This window comes from Anser brachyrhynchus (assembly GCF_964034855.1).
Source record: "Anser brachyrhynchus genome assembly, chromosome: 4".
NCBI lineage: Eukaryota > Metazoa > Chordata > Aves > Anseriformes > Anatidae > Anser > Anser brachyrhynchus.
The window spans coordinates 77840542-77867688 of record NC_137698.1 but is presented as its reverse complement, the minus strand read 5'-3'; the positions used below and the strand labels follow the sequence as shown (position 1 = coordinate 77867688).

The 27147-nt window shown below is 48.3% G+C and overlaps 1 protein-coding gene across 4 annotated transcripts in view; it reads right to left on the bottom strand.

Annotated features, from left to right (window-relative positions):
• Nucleotides 1-27147, bottom strand: part of EXOC6B (exocyst complex component 6B) — a 292399-nt gene that overhangs the window by 27536 nt on the left and 237716 nt on the right. The window lies entirely within an intron of this gene.

Below are 27147 nucleotides of genomic sequence, written 5' to 3'. Positions count from 1 at the left end.
CCTCATTTGTCATTCCTGCCTTAACGCTTTCTCCCACATTTCTTCCTCTTGCTTTGAGATTTCCCTCCCTGAGCACGGGCTACGGCTGACGCTCCTTCCTTTTTCGGGAGGGCTCATTTGCCGAAAGGCCCAGAAGCATGAATAAGTCAGACTGTGAACTCAAAAATAAAGAAAAATTAAAAATAAATAAAAGCCAAGCAAGCTCGTGGCATGCGTTGAACCTGCCTTGTGCTCTAATACAAATTTTTCATGACTTCTCATCACTTATTCAGACTGCGAAGTCGGGGGGTCCGTGACCTGCGTGCCCCACCGACGGCTGAGCAGTGCCTCTGCCACCGACCCCGCGCAGCCCCCAGCAAGGCCTCCAGGAAACTCAACCAAGCAAGCGCTTTATGAAAACACTCCAAAAAAATACAATTTCTCTGAAAAAAAAATAAAAAATCATTGTAGATTGAGAAGGAAGAAAGATTCAGAAAGATACTGCAGCTGAGATGGGAATCATATGGGTTATTCATCATCTGCGTGCTTGCAGGCTTCATCTAATGCCTAAAGCAGAAGTAAAAAGATGCTAGGATGTGCAAGAGGGAAAACAATGCTGCCTTTTAGCAGCGCGGAGAACCTCGGGCATTTGATATTCTCCTCCTCTTGTCCTGCATACGTGTGCAGTGTTAAATACGGCACAGCTTATCGCCGCCTTTTTAACGTCCCCTGGGAGCCAATGCACGGAGTGGCTCAGACAGAAACTCTCGAGGCTGTGTCTGCCTGAGGGGTTTAGCCCTAAAGCATGTAAATTCATCGTGCAGGGCGTTTTATCAGTGCCAAAGGCGCTTCCGTAACTCTGCGGCAAGTTTCTTGCTCACCTAAAGCGACCTCGTGGTGACGGCGCAGCACGGCTGGAGCTGCAGCATCCCCGCGCGCAGGGCCTGGAGGTGCTGGCACTCTGCACAGAGCACCAACGGGGGGAAAAATCCCTCTTCTGCAGGCTTTGACGAGGCGCCTGCAATCCCATTGCAAGGCGCAGATGGGAACCCACAGGGATTCGTGCTTGGAAACCTCTGGTATCGGCCACCGCTGGTGGCGTGGTGGCTGCCAGCACTGCTGACACGGTGCCCAAACACTAAAACCCCGCGTGCCATCCTGCCCTCCACCAGCACGTACAGCTCAGAACCTGATTCAAGAGGCCAAGTGAATTATTAAGACAAAAAAAAAAAAGAGAATTTAAATTAATTATGGTACAAGCTGCCACGGCTGCCCAAGCAGAGCCGAGCCACGGTGCTGTCTGCTCTCTGAATTATTCAGCCCGAGTTCGTAACAGGCAATCGATAAACCGCAGCTCAAGGTGACGGCACTCGGCACGTCTCTGCCTCCAGGCTGTCAGCGCTGCCGTGGCGAACACACGGCTGTGATGGAGCTGCCAAGGGTACGAAGGATCCGTGGGAAATGCTGCAGTATGGTCATTATTCACACCTACTGCAATGCTACTGGGGGGCGAGCTAAGCCCTAAAACACACCGGGAAGTACGGACGAGCACACAAAGCCCAGAAATAAACAGCCTGCAGTTTCCAAGATGTTGAAAATCAGCAATTCCTTTTTTTTAAAAAAATAATTGGGCCGAGTGGGACTTAAAGGTCGGGTCATTCTCACTGTCAGCCAGTGGCTCACCCATCGCCCTGGCCAAGCGTTTCAGTCAGCACCAAATTAAGCAAGCGTGGCATCCGCTAAGTTTGTGTCTTGTGAACAATTGGTTTGGATACAAGGATGAACCAGCCTGGTTTGAACCTTGTCCCACCCGTACAGCCCTCCTCCCGGTGGGTTCTCCGCGTGTAACCAAGCACAAGCTCTGGGTACAGCCCCGCTCCGGGGGTGACGCTTGCTGGGCTTCCCCTCTCATCCATCCTGCTGGCGATTTCAACAAAGCTCCTCGTAATTTAATAACGATCCACCCTCGGTGAAATCTCAATGCGCTCTTTCAGCGTGTTCAGCAAGTGTTGGGAGGAGGAGAGGGGAGGGCGAAAGGCCCAGACAAAACTGGCAGGCGACACGATTGCCTGGGTCTTGTTTTCCTTTGGAAAGGATTACATTATATATAGGATTATATTGTATGCTGGATTATATCTTATATTACATATAATAAATATCGCAGGCGAATTTTATGAGCATCCCTCTTGCATAGGGGCATCACAAAAGGCGAAAATAAAAGGTTTAGGAGATGGAGAGACAGTGTGTGAAGCTGTAACTGCAGGGAGCAAGCAAGAAGTGAAGAGCACAGAAGGTTTTCAGGTCAGGATTTTAGCAAAAAAAATGTGACAAGGGAGGGTTACAGAGCATGTGCCAGGAGACAGCAGCCGCAGAGTGGGTGAACACCACATGTAATGGGAGACGAACCACACGCAGTTCCCCGGGGGTTAAGGAAGCAGCAAGGAGTTCATTAAGAGCACCGGGAAGGATGCTGCTGCACCGGGACCTGTTGCCACAGCCACAGACATGGACTGCAGCCACTGAAGGGATCCAACGGAGACAGATTTATTGCGATAATTAATATTAATTAAGATCTAGGATCAGAAATGGGATTAATCTTTTTTTTTTTTTTAAACTTGGAACAAGCAGCAGAAAAAAAAAAAAAAAAGAAAGAAAATTCCCTCATTCATTTCAAATCTATGCACAAAAGTCATTTAACTCTGGGAAACTGAGCGAGCCCGGAGTTATGAGTATAATTTAAGGCCGATAAGGATCTGACCCATCCTTTGTGGTTTATGGAGTCTGAAAGGAGGTAGTCTTCCTCCGCCCGCGCTCGGCGGAGCGGCCCGCTGGAGGCAGGGCAGAGGGGAGGCTCGGCGGCTCCCATTACTCCCCCCCAAGGCCCCGCTGTAGAGTTTACAATTTAATTTTCTGCATTTGTAATCTGTAGCCCTTGTGTATATAGCGTCTAATGAAAACGGCCTTTTTTAAATTAACATGGTATTTGGGGGGGGGGGTGGGAAGAAAAAAACCAACATGTGTTTCTATTTCATTATCAGACTACATTTATAAAAAGAAAAAAGAAATACTCGAGCGGAGGGTGATCGGATTTAGCTGGCAGGGCGACAGGACAGTCAGAAGGCAGAGATATGCCCGTGGAAATGCCTATGTAGCATCAAAAGGCCTTCGGGCTCACTTCTGCTCTCGACAAAGCCCACGGAACCCCTCTGTTAGCCAGGGCTCGGTGCGGGGTGGTGTCGGGGGCACCGGGCTCCTGGCAGCCTCTTGCCCCCACGCCTCCCCTCCTGCCGACAGCCCAGGAGGGGCAAATCCTCACCACGAGCCCCGCTGCTGCTCTTTGCTAGCCTCCTGCCCTCAAGGATGGCTTCCTCGAGAAAACGCGGCTCGTATGGTTGTTTCTTAATTCGATTTACTCCACGTTTTGAAGCAGAAGGGTCAATGACAAATAGAAGCTGGCAGGTGGGGACCTCGCAGCTGTGAACACGCAGAGCCCCAGCGCACGTGGGGCTGGACGGGGGGCTCTGGCCTCCATCCCGTCCCAGCCCGGCTCGAGGCACGGCAGCTGCTCAGGACGCCGTCCAGTTGGGTTTTGGGTGACTCCGGAGACGGAGACTCCGCGGCTCCTCGGGGCAATCGCACCGCGTGGTTACTCAGAGCAGATGGCCGGGGAAAGGAGACAAGACCGTACAAGAGAACAGCTCAGCTCTGTGAGGCACCAGAGAATCCGAGCAAGGGTGAGCCGGAGACACCTGACTTGGTAGCGATGCCGCGCGCAGAAGGGCGGCGTTTCCCCGGCTCCAGCCATTTATCGGGTGTGGGAAAGATGCTCGGGAAATCAACCGTGCATCTTCCAGAGGGCATCAAAACAACCTCTTCTCCAAGAAAGCTCCCACTGCCTTTATGAACCCACTACCCCCTACTTCCTTTTTTTTTTATCTTTTTTGCATATGCACATTTAATTCTTTCTTACAGATTTCTCCTTTCTTTTGCTACAACTATGTCCCTATGTCCTCTGGCCCAGATCCTTCTTGCAGACACCTTTTTCCTTTCCCTTTCCCTTTCCCTTTCCCTTTCCCTTTCCCTTTCCCTTTCCCTTCCCTTCCCTTCCCTTCCCTTCCCTTCCCTTCCCTTCCCTTCCCTTCCCCTTTCTCCTTTCTCCTTTCTCCTTTCTCCCTTCCTTTCTCCTTTCCTTTCCTTTCTCCTTTCCTTTCTCCTTTCCTTCCCCTTCCTTTCTCCTCTCCTTTCTCCTCTCCTTTCCTCTCCTCCCCAGCACACCCTATGCAGGCAATACTTCATTTCCACAGGGCCCTCAACAGAGGGAAATCCTCGGGGCTTTTCCTCACCCCTATTGCTTCACTTCTTAGCACAGCACCTTCCAGAGGGAGGAAGCTATCCCGTTTTCCTTATTAATCAGAAATCTCTGGCACTGACCACAAGAAAAGCTTCCAAGAACATTGAACTTTTTGGTTCAATGCATTTCATCATAATAGAGCTACCAGCATGCAGAGTTGATTTAGTTTTGCAATTTTCTGTGGAAATACCTTCCAAGCACTCTCCTCGGCCTGCAGAAACACTTTGCTGCACTCAGAGCAGTGGCAGGAATGCCCCCAGAAAAGCATCTGCATTTTTGGTAGATACCAAATTCCTCAAAAGCATTGGTTAAGCCACGGTCGGGACCTTTATAGAGCTTGAAACATTTGGAGTTAGGGGGAAAAATGGTATTTCCATCCAAATCTTGAACAACTATTGTTAAAAGCAGTCTTCTGGAACAAAAAACTCAACAAATGCTGCGTTCTTCATTAGGCACGGCTCTCTTCCCCTTCTAGCAAAGGCCGCGGAGCAGCGGTGGAGCAGCACCACGGATGCTGGCGGCCGACTTCACGTTGTTGGGAACACAGAGCAGCAGCAGCACCATCCCTCCACCAACGCCTGGAAAGCACCGACCATGACCTAAGATGTTTTCCCAGCCGAGCGGGTTACGAGCTGTTCCTCCAAGCACACTCATCGGTGCTGGAAGTTCACCTGGTGTTTACAGCGCTTGTTACGGCGGGGCCGATCCGGGAATCGTTTGTCACACTTGCATTTCTTTAGGAGAGTCTGGTTATGGACAAATCCAGCTCTTCTGGTCTCCTCTCTTTATGAACAGAGGGCTTTTCAGCGCATTTCACCCCATTTTCTCCAGAAAAAGAGCACCCAAGCATGTCAAATAATGAGGCTTCCATTTTCCCTGGGGGATTACTTCACCTCTTAGTAACATCTAGGCACCCCAACTTGCACCACCGTCTCTTCCCTGCCTCCTTGGGGACCGTAACTAAATTCTGTAACTAAATTCTAAATTTTCCTCAGGCGATTCAACACCTTTCCAGCACTGGAGAGAAGCAAACTGGTGCAAATGGGCTCTCCACCACCAACCAACACAAACGTCCCATAGGTGAGGACAGAAACAAGAGCTGAGTTGGAAGGGGTAAGTGTGTAGCCGCTGAGTTTGCACCATGAACAAGACATTGGCCACGTCCAGCAGAGGCTGTGTGCAGCACTCCGTGAGGTTCACCTGTACGCAGCTACAGCCACCCTACACCCATCCAAAATGCTAAAGCTTTATGTAGAACGGAGTTAAGGTGCAGAATTAGCATCCACGTGAAGACGCACAACTGAGACACAGAGACAAAAAGACATTCCGGCTAACTATTTGACACATTTCCCAATGTGTGGGGCCTGAAGCCATCCTTAAACTTCCTAAAATTAAATATATATATATCACTTCATTACTCTCGAGGCTCTCAAGGTGAATACCTTGGGAGACGAGGTCCCCTCGCAGTAGGCTGCACGGGAAGGGCTGCAGGCTGAGAGAGGTCTGTGCCCTGAGCTCCCTTGATTTTATCAGGGTTCACTCAGACGAGCACGACTTCGGATTGCCTTTGGTACCTAATACTATTTCAACACTGGATCTGACCCCGCCGAGGCACGAGCTGTAAGCTGAGTGTTCCTCAGAGGTTACGGCCGCGAGACAGATCGGGGCGGGCGACGGCGGCCGGCAGGGAAGTAAGTAATACATTTTTCTGTTGCGGGGCTCGTGTAATTCTATTCAATGCCATTTATTAATTGTTCTCCCAGTATCTCTGAAATATTGCGTATCGCCTGAAAGGGGAGTTACGCAGAGGGCACAAGGCACAGCATCCCAAAGGGTATGAAACTTCATACTCACAGCGTTGCTCCAGCCCACACAGAGACCAGGGACAATTAGAGGGACTTTACCCCAGCATAGAGCACACACGGAATGATGAGAGACGATTACAGCTTTCAGAGTTTGTGATCGGAAAGTAAGGCTCCTCAGTTCGCGTCTGTGCACACCAAGCTGCTCCGATTTTGCAAAGAGCAGGAGCCTGAGTGTCCCTGGTGTCTCAGACACGTTGCAGTCTTTGCCTCTAAATCCACATTCCCAAAATAACTGGGGTTCTGAGCGGAATCCTGCAAACTTTGGATTCCTTAAAAACAAATAAACAGAAAACCACAACACCTGGGAAGAAAGCACATTTTGCATTAGCATCGCAGCCTCATTTTTCCTGGTATACTCTTCTGAACTTGTCTTTGGAAGCGTTAGCCAGTCTATGTTTTAAATTCAGCCACATCAGCTTTGATTTACTGTGGCAGTGAATTGCTATGTATTAAAAAAAGGGAACTTTCTGTGATTCAAGTTCCCATCCCTTTTCAGTTTAAGAGTCTTTAATTTCATTACCTTGTTCCCACTTGATGGGACAGAAGGAGAAGCAGAACCGAATGGCTTTTTCTTCCCGTATGTTTTTCTACTGGTTTTCAGCTCGTTCATCCTTTCACCACCAAGAAAAGGACCACGACCATTTCTGGTTTTGCAGGGCCTCAGCTACTAATATCTTTCTACGGCACTTTCCCCTTCTGTTCTGCATTACAGTTCAAAGCTCAGTCTCCGCATCAACAACTTGTTTGCGGCAATTCCACATGCTGCTAAGTAAACTGAGTAGATAACTCGGTTAGAGAGGAGGTTAAGGCAGGGCTTTTGCTGTCAAAGAAAAATCCTTCAAGTCCAGGCAGCCTGGAGAGAAACACAGGGATTGAAAACAAGATCAGCATACTCAACTCTGAGCCGACTGAATGCCACAGAGTGATGGTTTGCACGATGCCACAGCCCGAGGACATCAATCCTGCATTTAAATCCACGAGCTGTTGGAAGGGGAGGTCTGAACCTCACCAGCTACGCCGGGCCTGGTGGCACGAGCTCAGCTCCTGACTTTTACGGCTGCTTTCACATGAATTTCAACTTGCTGCGGGCTAATGCATGGTGATGTGTCCTGGGATCCTCTGCCGCAGCTTTAGCCAGCGATTCCCTCCCCATCTAGCTCAGCCACTTTCCTCCTGCACAGTCTAACAAAGCATTTCAAAACACATCAGGATGTTGTTTACAAAAACTAATCTTGTTTTAATGGCCTCTTTTGCCAAGGAGATTTTGCTATGATTTCATACCCAATATTTTTGGCCATACAGATGTCTTAAATTTTCTTCTGAGTTTATTTATTGATAATATAACATTGATAGGATGTTCTAGAGATAACTACAGACCAAAAGCAATTAACCTAGCGTTGAACTTCAGTTCCGAAAAGAATCGGCATATAGCTGTGCGTTCGACTGGATGCAAGATTCCTGCAGTCAGTCACAATATTGGTTTACCCTGTGGTTAACAATAAATGCAGATTGCTCCTCAGCAGGCTGAACCCTTCAGTTGGATACGCTTCCAACAGACTCCCTGGTGGACGTGCCATCGTCTGACACAATCAAATATTTCTGAGCTGACCCCACTCATTTCTTCCTTTGGGGACCCAGGTCGTGGCCTCCACACGACAGCTCCGGGACACGTTGCCGTCCTTGCCACTCTAACAGGGAGGTGAACAAGAAATTGGAGCATAACCAGCCCCACAACCCCGCACCGACGGCGTTTCTCACTGGGAGCGGGGAGCCAGCAGGATGTCTGTGCTGCAAACCAGACGTGTGACTCAAGTTCATGCCGATAAACCCCGGGAGCCCTTTGTGCCCGCGGCTGCTGGGTCACGCGAGGCTATTTCGGAGAGGTGCTGTGTCCTCACGCTGCCACCTCGCCCTTCGGCTGCCACGCTCGTGAAAGCAGAGCTCAGGGCTGCAGCCCGGTAGCTGCTCAGAGCCTACAACATCGGACAGATGACAACGTCGGTACAGAAAGGTTTTTCTCGACTGCTTTTATTCCTCCATCATTACCTGCCACCTTCTCAGGGATCTAGGAGAAGCTTCGGGGTTATGAGCTCTGCCAGTGCTGTGCTTCTTCACAGCAGTGTGACAAGGAAGGGTTCTGAAGAGCCCACATCACCTTGGCATTAGAATGCATTGCCAACACCCCATGGACACCCCAAAATCAAGACCTGAATTTTCTGATCCCCTCCCATTAGGGACAGATCCAGGGCGAGCGAGGACTGCTCAGCCTTCCCCCATGGCTGACAGGTTTCCGATGCGTCGCTGGGTGCTCATTCCCCTTTCCTCTCCCCCTCCTAAGCCTCTGAAATATAAATTACTTTCGCAGAAGAAATGGAAACTTGATCATTAAAATGAGATAACTGAACAAACTCACAGCTGGGGATGGGGACTGCTAAATCCAAAGCCAAGATCAATTTTGCTAGGAAGGAAAACTGTCATTTAATCGATAGCATGTGCAACCTATTATTCTGCTGTTTGCCATAAGCTCGCAAACGGTGTGTTAACAAGGAGACCTTACACAAGCACAGGTTTGGCTGCTACTGGGAATACTGATACGATACAATCTGCTAAGCCTTTAAAGCCGGGGTGACATTTCAGGTGACCAGCGAAGGGTGGAAGTGTTTAATTTAGGACACTTTCCGGTACAATTGTGGCAATAGGAGATCTAATAGATAAGTTACACTCGCCAGCATACTTTTGGAGTTTTTTTTTTTCTTCCCCTTTTGCTATCTGTCAGGACAAAGGGGCCTTTATAATGTTTTTAGCAAGTCTGTTTATTTAGTACATATTGCGACTGATGTGCTGTTGAAATATCATCCATTTCCCTCCCCGGAGAGATACTCAAAGAGCAGCAAGTAATCAACTTTAAACAAAAAGACCATCTAAATATACAAAAAGAGGAGAACAATAGCAGCATTAATTATAAAACAGGCAGGCTGGTTTCCAAGGGGAATTCATATGCACTGAATTTGTTTATGCACAATTTATTTCTCTTTCTGGGGTTCAGAAGAGCTGTGGCCACTCAGAGAGGGCTGAGCAGCGCGTTATCACGGGGGGAGGATCGGGAAGAGAGAAGTGTCCAACAAACTGCACCCAACACCGGCCAAAACCAGCAGGAGAACTAAAGCCACAGCATTTTTAACTTGGAAAAAACAGAAGTATGAGTTTTTTGGGTTTTTTTGTTTGTTTTTTTTTTTTTTCCCCTGCTTGATTGTTTCAGACACTAAATAACAAAGGCAAGGATGGGTCCCACAGCTCTGTGGAAAAAGGGGACATGCTAAAATTTTATTTATCACTTTAATAGTAGGACCAGCTCAACTCCTCTCCTGCTGCTGGCCCGGCGGCCTTGGAAAAATCTCCCGGATCATGCTGCAGCTGGGCGCTCCAACAGGAGCTCAGGGCTGAGCTCCAATGAGCACTGCAACTTGCACGCGCATCCCAGTGCTAAAAGGTCCCTAACCAAGACAGTAAGGTAGGATTTTTTAGATTTGTCCAAAGAGGAGACAGCTAAAGGCAGCATTTTTGCTTTAACAAGGTGTCAGCTCTGCAACTGCTGTGATTCCTGCTTAGCCAAGGCCAAGGAGCACTAGTCCCTGTGGAGAGCAAAGGGTGCAAATACAGGGAAGTCCTTGCCTGGGGGAGATTGTACTTAGCTCCTCTTTAACCCAACACAATAAGGAGAAAAGCGTATTCCTGAGCTGCCAGAAGGGAACAGGCAAAGGACTCTGCACCTGCACCCAACACGGCTCACATACAGCACACCTTTGGCAGAGCATAAATAAATGTTCATCAGCACCCAAAGGACTTGCCACGGGTATCACAGTACAGAGGGAAGTGTAAGGATTGTGTTTGCAACCCCATAGGCAAGCAGTCCACATCCATGCAAAAACTTAAACCATTCACAAAGGGATTGTAGGAAGAGCCTCTCTAACGAGCATAATGACCCCCAGATTAAAAGCAAGTTGTCAGCGTTATGCCACGGTGAGCAAAAGGCCTGCGAGACACATGGAGTCGTTCTTGCATCTTCCTCGGCTGATGTAATGCATCCAGTTTTGGACACTAAGATGCACAAGGGATGGGGATCAACTGGAGAGCATTCAGGGGACAGCACCGGGAACAATCAGATGTAGAAAACACAGCACATGAGGAATTGGCACTGATCAGCCTCGTGAAGGAGAGGAAGGGAGGCAACAGCTGTTGCAAATGCAAAAACCAGCTATACAGAGACAGAGGATAAATATATCCACTCCATGAAGGACCAGGGAACAACATGCTTAAATTAAAACCAAGGACACTGATGCTCAACAGCAGAAAAAAAATGCTAGCAGTACGGAGCAGTGAAGCAGTAGGAAAGGCTGTGTGGGAGAGCCTAAGACATGCTGTCACTGGGGTGTTATTTTCAAGAAAAGGGTGATAAAAGGCTGTTGCAAATAACTTCAGTATAGTGATGAGTATCTTTTGTCCTCCACATCCCTCCTAGACCTGCTTTCTGTGGTTAAGTTAGACAGCTGTTCACTCAGTACCTTAAACGCAAGGGTAAAACCAAAAAGGGACATGGTAGCAGCAAGTGGCAGCCACCCAAAGCTTCTGTATTTAGTAGCTGGGGTTTACAGGATGACTGAGGTTTGCACGAGGACGTGCACATCCCGGAGCCCAGCGGGATGATGGCTGCAATAACAAAGACAGGATGTGAACAGACTGGAGGACAGTTATCTGGTTCTTGTGAGCACCTCGGGAGAGACCTTCATACAGAACACAACAGGCTCTCAGTGTCGAAATAATAAAATCTTACAGGTGTCTCCAAGAGACACTGAGCCTTTTTTTTTTCTTCTCCCGTTTTAAAGAAACCTGAAAACATTACTGAAACCTCCTTCTTCGGTATGAAACAAGGTCTCCATCAGGCACTCAACACAGTGTGAAACGTGAAAGAAAAACTAAAGATTATCTGGGCAATTATTTTGCCCTACAAGCAGTTCAGAGCAGATTGAGGCAGGTGGAGATACCTGGTAGTGCCAAAGGTATGGAAACTTCTTTCCTTTCACAACCCTTCATGAGTAACCATGTAAACTCAACAGAAAAGCAGTGAGCATCTGCACCACGCATCCCAGGCACATAAAGACACCGAGACTTTGAGTCCCATCTCTGGCTGAGGATCCCCTACAAAGCACACCTCAGGTGGATGAAGGAGCACCAAAGCAAAAAGAAGATGCACCCATAGCTTGCACCGAGCTTTCCCACCATCATTTATTCAGCCACCGTTACAGGGCGGTTTCACAAGCTTTTGCTGGCAAAGAAAATAAAAAATCCGTTCCCAGGAAAGGGTCACGCAGAAGCTCAGCACGCTCCCAGGAGGAAGCACGGCTGCTGAACGCGATGCCGAATAGCTTGATTGCCATATTTGTTATAAATTCGGATGAACCTCTTGCACAGATAAGGATTTGAAATACAGCCATGCAGCACTAAACCACATTTTCATCTACGAACTTTAATGACAAACCACAAAATCCCAGCCTCCTCGGCAGTTTATCATTAGAGCCCTCAAGTGAAGTTTACGGGGCTTGGATCAAATCACTTAAACCCTGCTTTATTTTTACAGAATATTTTACAATACATAAAAAGCAGTGACATTTCAGCAGAAAGCTTTTACAACTTTATTTTGCATAAATCTCCCCTTTCTCACCAGCCCCGCGAACGCAGCACGTTCGCACGCGGGCGATGCTGCCGTTCACCTCCCACCCGGCCTAGGCCGAGCATCGCCTGCCCGTTCTGACACTCGCTCGGCAGGGCCCCCATGGCCCTGGGCACGTGCCAAGGTCTCGTCTGGGACTTTTGTGCTTCCCTCCTGCCTCTGTGCACAGCGAGAGGGCTTCGGCCATCACGCTTCGGCCCTCTTGTCATGGAGGGAAGGCAGAGGCGGGTATGGTGTGGGGCAGGCCGCGGGGCAGGCCGCAGGGCTCCCTGCACCACGCCGTCTGTCCCCACAGCCACCCCCAGCTCCCAAGGGTGCCCCTGGCTAGCGAGGAGGTGACGAGGCTCGGCAGGGACAGCGAGGCGACCCCCATGTCTCAGTTGTGGCCAAGGCAGCCATGCTCTGGTAGTGAAGGCACCAACAGCTGGCTGACAAGGCCGGCGCTGCAGGACTCCACCTGCATGCACTTGGCTTTATTTTTATTATCCCTTTTCTCTTTTCTAAGCGTGACAGTAATCTTTTATTCAAGTGACATGGACACGGACGCTGTATAGGGTTTCAGCGGCAAGGGTTTGGTAGTGGGGGCCTGCAGGGGTGGCCTGTGTGAGAGGAGTCCAGAAGCTGCCCCGTGTTAGATAAGGCCGTTGGCGGGCTCGGCACAGCTTCGCTCCTGAACGCCCACGCTTCAGGCTTGTTTCAACTCCAAATGACCTCACCTGCTTCTTCTTTTTTTTTTTTCCTTTCCCCTTTTGTCTATGTGGAGTAAATTTCTGTCAACAAAGCTGAAAGGCCAAGTAGAGTTCACTGTAACAATTCACATTTCTTAGCAGGTTGCCCAGAACTAAACCTTAACCTTAAACACGAAGCGTTCCTGGGATTACACAGTAGCTTCAAGAAACAGAGAAATATAAATCCTCTGCCTTCCTAGCATAGAAAATAATAGTATATCTCTGCCTGCTGGACTGATTTCTACAAGCCGCAGCCATAACTCAGTGAGCCTGGAGCACCTCATCTGTCAGATATTTATGTAGTGCTTAATTGCACGAACAAAAGCAACTTTCCAAGCCTAACATATGCTGCATTTTGAAATCATGAGCATGGTGGCTCTCAGCATCATAAATTACAGCTATTCACTTCACAGAGCCCAACAGCATGTGAACCTGAGGTTTCCTTAAGAAAACGAGGTACCACCCCCCACTGCTGCCAGCACTGCAGGGCCGCATTAAGCTTTGAGCCGGCACACTGGTAAGATTTAGGAGAAAAAAAATATAGGAATTGGGTTTGGCACTGGCAAAGAAGATGAAGAGCATCTTCTACTTGGTTAATGGGCAGTGTAAAATCAGTGTAAGGTCACGCTCCTTGAATTGCAGCCTGAACTGCTAATCTTCCACAACCTGCAATGGGATTAGCCCTTTTCCATGGAAAGCCCGTCCGGCTGGAGTCGCGGCAAGTTGTTTGCTGTCCTGCTGTCCGTATTCATGCCTTACATGGAAGATTTTGGTCTTTAGTGATGCCAGTAAGGGGAGGTTAAATTGATTTTAGAAAGCATGGTAAAGCAAAATGTTATCCTCTGCAAACAGCTAGGCAGTCCTGATCCTGTTACCTGTAACCGTAGGTCACAAAACCCTACTTAAATAGGAAATTATTAATCTGCAGTTGCACAATGGCTTGCATTAAGGTAGGCTCAAAGCTCCTTTCAAGACCAGTAATAAATGGCCAACAGAAACGCACTTGCTTCCTTGTGGCCACACACTGCCAGCTCTGCTCCGCTCCTGCCCTGTCGCCTTTGACAGGCTGACATGACAGGCTCTACAATATCTGTTTGCTTCCTTTCAAGAGATTTCTTTTGACAAGCAATAGTGAATAGTGAGCAAAACGGACATTTGAACGCTCACGGCAGGCTCGAGCCTGTGGCTATTGTAGGGCACTGCCACATTATGCTGCATTACTTCTTTTTCCCAGGGAAGGGAGATGTAAAGCACGAGGCGATTCCTGTGACAGAGGGTATTAATGCAGACACGGAGGAATTCCTGCGAAGGACGGGTGTGTGACGCCGAGCAAGTTGCTGTGGCTTAATGACCTTCCTCCTAACAGAGCTGAGACATTTGCCGTGGGACGGGCAGCTCTGCCACTTCATCTTTGTTGGTGAATTGTGGTTTTGAGCATAACTTCAACTGCAGTGATAGGACATGGCTCTCAGACACCTGACAACTGTTTTGCGTGGCTTGCTGTCTGGATAGCATTGGTTTTTGGGGAAAAATGGATTACGCTTAGTAACGCAGAGGATTATTAATACTGTAACATATGGGAGGCGAGCACACGCGAAGCCAAACTTTTATATAGTCTAAACAGCTGTAACGCTCTGAAGTTATAAATCATCCAAAAATGGAATAAAAACACCCAATACATACCCATATATATTTATATATTAAAAAAATCACCTGTTCTCAATTACACTATCAACTCCATCAAGACATTTCACTGACAGTGTAGACCACGAGCACAACAAAATAACCCTTTAATGGCAAGTCCGGTCAGTATTCCATGCATTAGCCATACGCATTGTAAGCAGCATCATCTACTATTTTGCAGGTTTGTCTTCAGAATTATCAAGGTTCTGGAAAGTAATAGAAAAGAGGTAAATAGTACTCTTTGGTGGAAATGCTAGGAATTTAAACGTTGACTGAGAGCTCTGCTATAGCTAAGAAGCTACAAATCTAAACTAGCAGCACATGACAAATGCTCCTAAAAATCTTAAAACCAGTATCTCACAGCAGTAAACTTGCTGTCATCCATTCCTCATCATAAAACTGGGTTTTCACCAGGTTTCCCAGCCTTTCACATCCTCTCCCTTTACGTCAGGGGGTTTCAACCTCTTTTTGATCTGCTGAGCTCCAAAAATTCAGCAGAGAGAAGCAGACTCTTGAATAATTAATTGAAACTTACTGGCAATAGACTTGCCTTTCTTGGTTACCTTTTATGGTCCCCTTAGAAGTTGTCCGGAGACTAAAACCCACCACTTTAGGCTACAAAACCTTCAGGACAAGCACTTGCTGCCTTCTGAGTTGGTGACCCAGAGCTTGCTCACTCCCACTGGTGGGAAAATCAGCCCTGTATGTAGAGAGTGAGAGCTTGTCAGGAGCATCGCTCACTATTAAGACAGTGCTGTTCATCCAAAGACTCAAAAGCATTTTGAAACATGGCAATTTTTCAGCTCGCAAGGCAGTCTTTCTTTCTTTCACGTGGAAATTGAGAAAGGGGTTTGGCTGAAGATCACTATGTGAGCTGCTGTTCAGAATGTGCCATTCAAGAGCACAATTGCACAGGAAAAAAGAAAAAAAAAAGGTTGGCTTAGCTTATTTTCTGAAGAGGAGGCTAAGGAACTTTCCCTGTTATCTACTCACCGATCTAGAAATCACCAGAAATGACAAAACTGGCTGCTTCCTCAGGTTTCTGCCCACTTTACTCCATAACCACTCCCAACCTGTTAGTATCAAAACGCCGTACAAACACCGAGTCATCTGGTCTGAATGTCCCTGTGAGGTCCTAGGAGTTGCCACCATTCCCGGGAGCATTTCTGCACCCAGAGAACTGCACCCAGGAGTTCTGGGGCCCCCGTTCCCACCTCTGCTCACTGGACATCTCTCGCCTCCCATCCTTGCAAAGGTGCCAGTGCCAAGGGCAGCGCAGCTATAATTGACATCATGTGTTCTTTGGGTTAGCTAAGTTAGAGAGCACACACGGCACAAAACGTATCTGGAAAAATAAAATAATTAAAAGAAAAAATCACATTTCCCTTCCCCACTCAGGAGCGGGGTCTGTGCAGCAGCATAACGCAGTGTACATACATTGTTAGACACAGTTTAAATATAGCATCTAACTATGAAAACATGAATAATTGCGGTGCTTAAAACGTCTGGCTAATCTTCAGCAGAACTGCAATCAATCACTGGTGTCAGACCGGGAAGCATTTCTCAGTTTCATACACAAAACCTTCCTTCAAATTCAAACTCTATCCACTTCCAGTGTTTGGACTGACTTTCCCATCTGATATTAATGGAAGTACTCTCGGCATGAAGAGGCACTGGTCGGAATTGATTTTCTGATTTTTTTCATGAAGAACTTTTGCAAATGCATCCAGTCGGGAACGACAGTCATAGAAAAAAAAGCAAAAACTTCCATTCCCTGAACACACAAAGGGGAATTTGTATGGTTTTGTAAATTTATTAAAGAAAACACACAGAACACGTTCCGTTAATTTTGCTCTTTGCTCGCCCGCTTGCAAGCCCACGAAGCACTGCCGGACAAAGAGAAAAGCAGCAAGCAAAACCAAAACCTACAGCTCAGCCCCAAAAGGCTGGGAGCACTTTGTGCCAACAACCCATACCACCTCTGCAGGGCCTCAGCTTCGCATGGGAACCACCTCTGCTCACCACCAGTCTCTGCAGAAAGCCAGCAAGGGGCTCTTCTCCGACAGCTATTTCCTAATCGTTGCCTGTTGGGTGGTGAATTACCAACACAGAAGTGCCTCGTTTATGATTTCCAAGTGCTGGGGCATGTTTTTAAAGCAGCATTTTGCTACAGCCAAGTGCTTTACCATCTTTGCCTTGTCTGTTCCAGACAATGGTGACCAGCAGCCACTGGAGAAAGCACAAGTGACCATTTCCCAGGCATGGCACCGCTGCACCTCGCATCGTGTCCAACAGCAAGTTGAGAAACGTTAGTGGATAGAAACATGATGAAGAAGGCAGCAATGCATAGAAAGGGTCTGGGTGGCAAATACATAGTCAAAATAACTGCATTTTTTTTCTTAATTACCAGTTAATATTCAGAAGTTTGAAGGCTAGCTGCGCACTCTAGTCCAGGCCCCAGATATGACAATGCTTTGCCGACCTCTCAACAGACAGTAACACAACTTCAGCTTTTCCAGAGGAGTATTTCTCGCATTTTGCCCTGTTCCCTGGACAGCAGTCGCAGTTTTTCTGCTGCAACCCGGAGCCAGGAAGGCAGTGTGGGACACTGGGTGCTTGTCCTTGAATGGGGTAGGTAAAAGCAGAGTAATCCCAGTTTAATTAATCTGAGCTCCAGCCGACCAGGGCTCCATGTAATTACTTATGTACCGAGCACAGTAATTCACATTAAATCAACCAAAGCTGTATGAGCAAGGCCAGAAGAACCACGTTAAGTATCCTCCTCACCCAGGAGCTTGCTGGAGGCTGGCTTGAGGGTCTACCTGCTGCTGCAGACTCCACGCCTGAGCTAAGCCAACCAGTTAATGCAGCTCTACAGCCAGGATTATTTTTCCCACTTCAGTATGGCAAAGACAGAAGGGTCCTGTCACCATTTACCATATTAAATAAGAAAAAACCTCAGAGCTGGCAGCAGTAGAAACACTAATTATTCTGGTTGCTGGCATCAGACCGCTATGGAGCCCAGACTTCATCTAAAAATCTTTGGCTGATAAAGCTCGCTGAGTGTTTTTGAGCTGTCAAAACCTCTGGGTTGGCTTGAACATGATCTGACCGGATCCCAAAGCAATTCAGAGCGGACACGGGCAAGCACGACCCACTTTGTTATGCATCTCTTAACTGCTTATTGCTCTCCATCTTTCATGATCTTGTTTTTCTTCTCAGGCAGACTCCAAACAGCGAAGTACTGACAAGCGAGCTGACGGCTGAGGCATGCGCCTGTGAGCTGACATCTCAAAACAAGAAAATAGGGTTCATCAAAATTAAATAGTGCTAAGATCATGCCTCTTCAACTGCAGTTCAGGTGATGGTATCTGGAGCCCATGTAAGGCCCTTTAGGATATGGAAAGTCTCGATAAAATCTGGTGAGTAAGAACTGTATTTTTAATCAGTTGCAATCTGAGCACAAGGGCGTATGTAATTTTTATTTTTTATTTTTTACACTGGAACACGCAGCTTGTTTAGAGGTGTACAAAAATGCACCAGGCACCCCCTGGAACCACAGGCGGTGGCAAATGTGAGACCCCTGAGCTTCACCCCCTGCTGCGAGGGCATGACCGCTGGCACCACGAGCAGGAAACGCTGCTCACAGGTCCCCGCTCCCACAAACAAGTTTTCTCCTGTAAACACTGTAGATACCCAGCATATGCCAGGCTAGTTCTATTTCCTTTTTTTTTTGCTGCAGTTTTCTTACCAGTCTTCGCCCAACCCCCTGCCCCCTCTCTCTCAGGTCAGCGCCTGCCACCCCCACCTTCCTCTCTCCCGGTTCAGCTCTCCAGCTCTTATCGTCTCAGCATCAGCGAGCACCCTCGCTGCTGCCAGCGCTGAGGTAAGAAATTCCTGTCTCGAGATGCTCGCTGTCACTTCCAACCCACAGTTCACCATGTGCCGGTGATGCTGCCTGCGCACGTGAGCTGTAACCCCGATGAATTTTTACTTGGGTCATCTCAGGAAATAAAGCGAAACAAAAGGCACCCCCAAGCTTTATGTTTGCTTATTTTGCATAACTGCTTGAAGAGGTATTTTCCAGCCCGGTTTTTTTATATTCTAACATCGTCCTTGCTCTTACAACCACCAGCAAACAAGGGAAATAATTGTACTGCCCAAAATGATCCCTCACTGCTTCTCCCTTAATTTTATACATTTTCAAGACACATCATCAGATAGGGAACCACGGTAGCAGTGAGACTGGAAAGAAATGCACCGTGCAGAGCCCACTGCTCGATTTGCTCATTGCCATATGCGAGCTCTGGATATCAACTTCTCTCCTGGTCTGATTTGAGCCATTCTAGCACCACTTTCACTGCCAAATGCTGAAAGCAGGTTCTCAGTGCTGCAGGGAGGAGCCCACCACACAGGAATAACCCCAGCGGGACCCTTTGATGCTCCACGTTTCGCCACCACCATTGTTTGTTCCGGCTCATGTGTTGCTACGAAAGCATTGCATATTTGATATTCTCAAATACAAAGCCACGAGCCAAGCTCACAGAGTCAGGAGGATGGGTTACTGCCCTGGTGCAGCGCAGGGGTACTTTCCTGGGGACATTGCAGCAGCTCGCGAGTGGTACCGAAGGTGCTGCCCATCGGCTGGCAGTACAGCCCGAGACACAGCCACCCTGCAAAGGTGGGAATTTGTACTTCACCTCAGCCAAAATATTTTGGCACCTCTTTTTGGCTCGTCAATAGTGCCAGGCTCTCCCCTCCTGCAGGCAGGTGCGTGCCCGCCTTCCCTCGGAGGCACCGCACCGAGCTCAGTGCTAGGAGGACCGAGGCTGCTCGGCTTCCTCGCTTATCTGATAAGTCCCCGATGGGCCCTTGCGGGAATTTTGGCAGTGGGGAGCTCCGAAGACGAGCTTGGCAGCCATCCTAACAGTTGGAAGCACCTTCAAGGCAGGATTTGTTTTGATAAGAGATCTCTGGCTTCCTCCTTTCCTTCGCCCAAACGTGCCCATCGGTTTTCTGATCCTGTTAAACTCTTGCTCCAAAAGGGCAGCGCTGAGGACGTGCCTCTGGTATTGCCGTCAACTGTACATCCCTGTGCTGCTGTTACACTTCACAGGTCAAAGTTTTGCGAATACATCGTGCTGAGCGCCCAGGAACCCTCACAAACTTCTCCCGTATCGATTCAGCCCTACACAACCTGCAACAGAAAACCCACTGCTTCTCTGAATTCACTGCAGCATGAAGGAAAACAGTTACAGCTTTATACCCCTAATGTGAGTGGGATAAAACTCTCCTCTGTGCATTTGGTCTGCTTTTAGGAGGACACGGTTACACATTCATCCTTCGAGGCGGGTAAACTGAGGTTTAAATGTCATTATTCCCATAGCAAAGGCTGCACAGTAGGCCTGTGGTTCAGTCACGAGCCATGAAAACGTCCCCGTTTCCCTGTGTTTGTAAGAAACTGGATGGCCAAACCACTCAGAGACCACACATCGTGTCATTCAGAGACCTACTACCAAAATGCTGTGTGCCAGGGACAGTCCATACAGCCACGTTCATGAACACCACTCTGCAACAGGGACTCGGATATTCCCACGTGAAACACAGGACAAAGGCCAGGTGACAAAGATTGGATTCATTTAGTTCCTATTTTTTTCCCACCTAAGCTTTCTGATTTGGGGGTGTTAGCAGACTTGGGATTCCCCTGGAATTTAAAGATCAGTAAAATCAGCTAGCATATGGTAGAAAAATCTACCTCCTCATGAAAGAAAGGACACAGGGATATTAATCACTTATTCCTGTAGCATCAATTACTGGAGTAGGAAGGCTTCAGTGGCAAGGATCAAAATAAGGCAAAAACTGCCAGTCAAAAAACTGAAGAATGCAAATGCTTCCTGCCTCTTCTCCCGGAATACAACCCTGAATTTGCAGGCCGCTCCAGGCTGACAACACCGATTCCTCTAGGCTGGAACTCATCACCTTGCTGTGCCCCAAGGGCTAACTAACTGCTTCGGAAAAATATACATTATTAGCAAGTCTCCAAGATGTCAGTTCTTTGCCAATATCCAAACTGAGAGCCGATTCTCCAGGGAGGGATTTGAAATATCTTCTCCCCTGGGAAAAGCCACCTTGTCTTAAGAAAACTTGCTATTTATGACTTTCAGACAGGTGTGTCAAGGCAAATTGGCTTTGTGGGGCATATTCTCCCACAATTACTATGTAGTAACTCTCCGTGTAGGGAATTTACATGCGTACACAAGACGCAGCTGTAGAACAGGGTCTGGAAGTTCATGAAGAGCTGTTCTGGAGGGTCTAAGGGTGCAAACTCCCATTGAGCATCCAGTGTGGGTACAATACAAGGCACTGAAGGCTCTGGGAGCCAAACCCCCCCATATGCTGTTGCTCTAAGCTGCCTTCCAGAGAGCCTGCCATACATGAAATTAGACTTTGAGAGCTCTTCATGCCTGTGCATGAAGCAACCGTGAGGAAATGAAGGCAGGACAGTAGCAAACGTTGCAAATTCCACCTCTAGTTTGCTCCACGCTCACCACCGCACAGAAACAGCCCTTCCATCGACACTCAGATGCCCGAAGTAATCTGCCCAATTGTCGGGATCAGCAGGCATCTCGCGTCAGGAAACCAGGACTGGCAGAAGGACGACACCAAGACCAAAGCGGTGACACTACAGGGAGACTTCTCGTGCCCCCCGCTCCTGGTGCACAGCCTGCTCGTTGGGCACTAATTAGCAGTAGCACCAAGGAGAGAATATTGCACCCCGAGCAGAGCCGAACCTTCAGCATTTGGCAGATGCTGCACAGAGAAGAGCACCCGACTGCCTTGCTCTGGAAAGCTGGTGCAGAGCTTCTCACTCCGAATTACTAAGAAGCCAGCAACAAAAAACTTTGACAGTGAGAGGCATTTGGAAAACTGCATTTCTGGGTAAGTTTCCACCCCGTAAACACTGCGGGAGTTCGATCACGGCTCCGAATTCTTTTCCTTTCTGTTATAACTTATTTCTTGTTCTCGTGCCAGCTCGCACAAAGAAGGGAGCACGGCTCCATCGTTAGAGCAAGGAAGGAGGGACGGGGATGCGTAGGTACAATTTCTCAAGGAGCCGCTTTGCTCCACCGCAGGCAATCACCACCTCCCCTCCCTGGCGTGCCAGCCCGGCCGAGGAGCTGGTCCCTGCCGCAAGCAGAGGCTCTTGCTCAATGGATCATCAACCATCCGCAGAGCACCCTGAAACCTTCCCGTAAGGGCGCTAGAAGTATCTTTTGTTATTCTCCGAGTCAAACAGAGGTTACAATAAATTGAAGACACGAACGTTTGAAATCCTGCTGGAACAAGCGCTCCAACCCCCTTGCCTCTTGAAACGTGTTTTGGTCACTCCAGACGGATAAAAACCCGTCTGCTCCTCGGAGCGGCGGGCCCGGGGCTCGGCAGCCGTCACACAGGCGAGGGGCTGGGGTTCCCCACCGGCGCCAACCAGAAGCCGTCAGAAAGCAGAGCAGATGTCGGCCCCGCCACGGCCACCCTTCCAGGGGAGGCTCTGCCGAGCGGCGTGGCTGGCAGCCAGGTGAAGGAACAAAGGATGCCTGCTTTTTTTTTTTTTTTTTTCTTTTTTCCCCTCGTTATTCAATACAGAGGCTTAGCAGTCACACCGCATTTGCCTCCTCTCCTCCCTGCTGATGGATGCGGGGTGCCCTTCCGATCCCCCGGCGAGGAGGTGCGCAGGCGCCGCGCTCCGACACACGGCGCCACGGCTCTTGCTGCGCGTCGTCGCCGCCCGGCTCCTGCGAGGCATCCCAGGCCAAAATATAATGTTCCTGAAATTTGCCGGATGAGAGCACGTTAACAGGCCGATCTTTCGAAACTCTCCCATTCTTCTCATAATTTATTGATGAAAGGATTCCTCGCTGGTTAGGCAATATCCCTCCGGATGAAAGCCTGGCTCCGTTTCTCCTCTTCCTACCACCCTCGGTAACGTACACCTCCTCTCTAATGGCCCCCTGATGAAAAATTCACTACTCGACGGGCCGCGCTGCCAGTTGTGCTGCTGATGGATCGTTTTACTTTTTACCTGTTCAGATTAATCAGGTTACAGCTCCGGCCTGCCAACAAAGCATGGCCTCACACCTCAACTCCGGGACCTAAATCCATGCCCAACATCCGAGTCAGGCAAAGGCTGCGGAATTAGAGCGGTGCTCGAAACCAACCCTGGGACTCGGCCCCGCTGCGTGGGGTTAAGCTGTCGTTCCAGGTGAAGAGAAACCTTCATTTGCACGCATTAGCATCTAGCACACAAAAGCCATTTGTACCTGCCAAGAGAGCCGTGGCTGCAACCAGCAGCGCGCCCGCCTGGACCACGAGCTGGACGGTGGGAATTGGGATGGAGGAGCTGGACGGAGTGCTGCCCCACCTGCAGCAGTGCTTCCACGTGAGCTCCTAGACTGTAAAACCAGCACAGTGCTTCGCCTCCCTCATAGATGAGGCTGTCTGAAGTTTAATTTGTACTTTTAATGGTCTGAGACACTTTGGAATGAAAGCTGGGATAGAAATACTTATAATTATTTTGCAAATTCAGTACCCGATCAGGCAAAGTTTATTACTGGAAGTAACTCATCTCACCAGAGGACAAGGCTCATTTATCTTCTGAAAGCTCAAACCCAGCCTAGTGGTCCTTAGGATTTTACTGCACGGGAGTAAATCCTGACTCCCTGAACCTGCCGAGTTCAGCGGGGCACTTCCACCGCCAACCCAGCCTCCTACCAACTGAGCAGCTTCAGTTTTGACCAAGGGTGACAAATTCACCCAAGAAAGACGTTTTACTCATTTATGTGCACACAAAAACACACACTGACCGTTTTAAAAGAAGGAACCGACACAACTGGCCTAGCACGGACAGACGTGATGTAGGCTATGAGCACAGATCACGCGACCAGTGTTGTAGGGTGCTGTTTGTTCCGAAAAGCTAATTCAAAACAGGGACATCCTGGTGCTCGCCTGGACAGCATGGAGGAAATGACTGATCTGCCTCAAATTCCATCTTTTATTTCATCGACCCGTTTTGCTAAAACCAGAGCTGTTGCTCAACTTTTTATTTCTGGCTTATCCTTAGCCAGGCAACCAAATACTAGTAAAATGAGGTAAGGTTTCAGCTGTGGGAAACGCAGGTAGCTTCTGCAGCCAAATTCCTGAGAGGTGCAGTTCCTCCGACTTAATTGTATTGTCACTCATCATGAATGTCATGGAGATTATTAAACAATTAAAATGAACTTTGGAGAATTGCAGCACTAAGACAACCTAAGGAGGCACATGAAAATGCAGCAATTTTTAACTCATTACGTTTCCAACAAAATTCAAAGGGCATGATAGCAGCATCTCGGGCAACAGCTTTTGTTTTCAGAAATGCTCTAAACTGCAACAAAACCAAAAAAAAAAAAAAAAAGAGGGTGAGAACTGATGACCACACTTCACGCTTTGAATTCTCATGGTTGGAAGCTGAGCTCCTACAAGAAGCTTCTTCAGCAATTACTGCACATTTGGAGCAATGTTGAAGCTCACAGCTCTTTGCTTGCAAGAGAAAAAAAAAAAAAAACACTTTTTAAAACGTTTTGATATTTATCATGAAATTAGAATCTGCTGGTTGGCAAAGCCTGGTCTCATTATGGTATTCCACTGTCATTGTATGCTGCGGTGGAGTTCTCCATTGCCTTTTTTCTAAGAACTAGAAACCAACTTATGAGCTTGAATAAAGCCTCAAGTTCCTCATTAGGTGGAACATGCCTATTCAACAGCTGTGGAAAAATCAAGGACAGAAGTTGCCCAGTATTGTCCAGATCGACTGGCAAAGCAAAACTTCGAGCCTCCCAGCTCCAAAAATTATCTATGGAAATTCCCCTCTGTCCTCCTTCCAATTATCCCAGATGAAACCCTCTTGAAAACAAGGTTGAGGAAGGTTCCTCTGACATTTCTTTTGCTACTTGGACATACTGCATGTTCTGGGGTTGCTGCAGGTCTCCTGTCTCTTTATCCACAGTGGGAATTAAGCCAGAATGTTGTTTGTTTTCTGTAAATTACATCTTTACTTAATTTTTCCTGAAATGGCCAGAAGTAATTCATTAACAATGACCAGGATTCCCTGCAGAAGGCGATATTCTCAGAAAAGTAAAGCTCTCCAGCAATGAAAGGAATGTGCGCGGACCAACTGGTGAAGAACTAATGACTTCAAATAAAGGCCATAACATCTGGCTTAGTTTAGCCTCGAGCTATAACCAAACCACAGTCTCCTCAACTCTACTGGCACCGTGCTCGTGAAAAATCACACAACTATGAGATGACAGTTCGGAGTCGCAGCGGCAGCAAGTAAATATCATTTGATTAGGTGTCAAGTAAAACCGTCTTCGCTGAAACAGAATTGATGAGACGTAGCTCCGGTCCCCCGGGAACGTTGTCCTATCGGATAACCGGATGGCTTAAGCAAAGGTGTAGGTATTTAACCCTCTTAGAGAAACAGGCAAGCTAAGAGGTGTTGGCAGAGCACACCGAGGCTCTGAACCAGCAGGGAAGACCAAGAGCTTACTCCACTGCCAGCAACAAACACAGCAACATATTCTCTGCTTTCGCTGTGCTGCTTTTTTCAGCCTTTTTCAGTAAATCCATGGGAAAGACGTGCACGAAGCAGCGCTTGCAGCTCGCATTAGCATCCACGTCTTTGGAAACACGTTCCTGATTCGGGTTGTAGCTCCCTTGGCAATGAAGCCGGAGGAAAACAAGGGCATCAAGGCCACCGAAAGCATAAGAATGACACGAGCCTGCTTTTATTCATTTATTTTTAAGGCGGAAGCTGCAGCTTCAAAGAGCAAACCAAATGAGCTGGGTTTTAACATGCTACCATGCTTCTTTAGGACACCGTCAAAGAATATTTTAAGCTTCAGGAGCATTTCTACCAGAAGGAAACCGCTCTCGTTTCAGCATCGAGCTGCACTTCGCAAAGACGCTGTTCGCACCTCCACAGGGCGAAGGGCAATTGGAAAACATACTTTAATAGGGTCTTGACAAATTTTATTATGTCACCGTAACAACTGTAAAACTGACCAAAACATGTTGTTAAAGGCTCTAGCCCACATGGGAATGAATGTGTGCATTATATAAATTCTGCAAACACAGTAAAGCTCCTCGTTGCCGGAGCCATGGGAGAGCAAAAACGGAGTCAAGCAAGAGGAGGCGGGGTCGGACACTTCATCTTCCAAACAAATACACAAACCCATCCCTATTTTTCAAGCATTTTCAACATATAATTTCCAAGGTTGTTTTTCTGGAATGCAGCCTGGTTCGGCTGCCCTTTACGTTTCAGCGCAAAACACTGCTGTGACTTTCTTCCTTTCGTTTTAAAGCCAAAAGGGCAGCAGGCAGCGAGCATAAAACTCGATGTTTCACTTTCAAGCTCTGCTGAGGCTCTGCACTCAACAGGAACCTTTCTCTGGGCTCCAGGCTGTGCAGGGGATCAGAACTGGATCAGTCCCAGCTGCTGGAGCCCTCTGGGTACGGTAGCAGGGCAGCAGCAGGGACCCACGACTGCTGGAGGGCAGAGCTGGCATTTGGTGCCAGTGACAATGGCCAGGCTGCTCGGAGCAGGATTGAGGCTTAGCAGCGGTGACAGGTGACAGCTCACCTGCACGGGAAGCTGAAATCCTCTGCCAAACAGCAAAGAAGGAATGCACGAAGCAGAAACAGCCCGACCTGTCCCACGTGGAAACCACATGCTGCAGAGGGACACGAGTGGCCACGACAGATTTGAGCCACTCCTCCTACCCCTCAGACACTTGGTTTCCTCAAAAGACCCAACTGCAGCCCTATCATTTACAAAATAAAAAAAATCATCTCAGCATAATCTGCTTCAAAAACTAAATCCCGTTTGTACACTATTAGCTGCTACAGCCTGTAACGTGGGGCCTTCGTGAATTTTGAGAAGAGGGAGCAGGAGCCGGTTGGACTTGAATGTTTTGACAAGTTTATGTAAGGCTGGATGCAGTCGGCTCATTAGTTACAGGGCTAGCCACAAACATTTTCAATAACTCGCACAAAACGCTGCTCAGGCAGACAGAGGAAAATATATGAACAAAAAATCCAAATAAAAGTGATGGAATTAACAAGATCTGTGCTGAATTTCAGGGCTCCATCACTTAGGTTACTGTCGTAGCCAGCCTCCAGCCACCAGCTGCCTGTTTTCCATTTAGACTAAGCTGACAGGAGCAGTAATCACGTCCTCCCAGCTCCTTGCAAACCACCTATCACACCAGTGGTGCAAGAAGGACTGCTAGGTGTTGGCCATAAATAGCTAAAATGACCCTTTTCTATCCCAAATTTAATTTTTTTAAATTTTTTTTTTTTAAAGAGGAGCTTCAGATCGGGTGAGTCTTCATGGAAGACAGCTTCCTTGCCAGAAAGGGAATAAAAACTGTTTTCCCTTCACTGTTTGGCTCCTTCTCAACATCCACATGTTTCAAAGCTTTCCACGGGGGAGATGAGGAAACTGAGGCACGGGGACCGGGGCCAAGACCACGCGCCAGCAAGCGAGGGTGCAGCCTGCAGCCCCTGGGCCGGTCCGCACCAGCTCGGTCCCCGACCCCAGAAGCTGGATCCCATTAGTGGCTTTGGCAAAGCCTTGGGGCCAGCGCTGTGCTCGGGCGCTCAGCTCCTGTGACTCCGACAGCGGGGACTTTCCTGCACCGTGATTCAGCCTCCAGCCCCGCCAAACGGGAAAACCGCCCCATCCGCCCCGGCAGGGCTGACGGGGACCCAGGTCACACT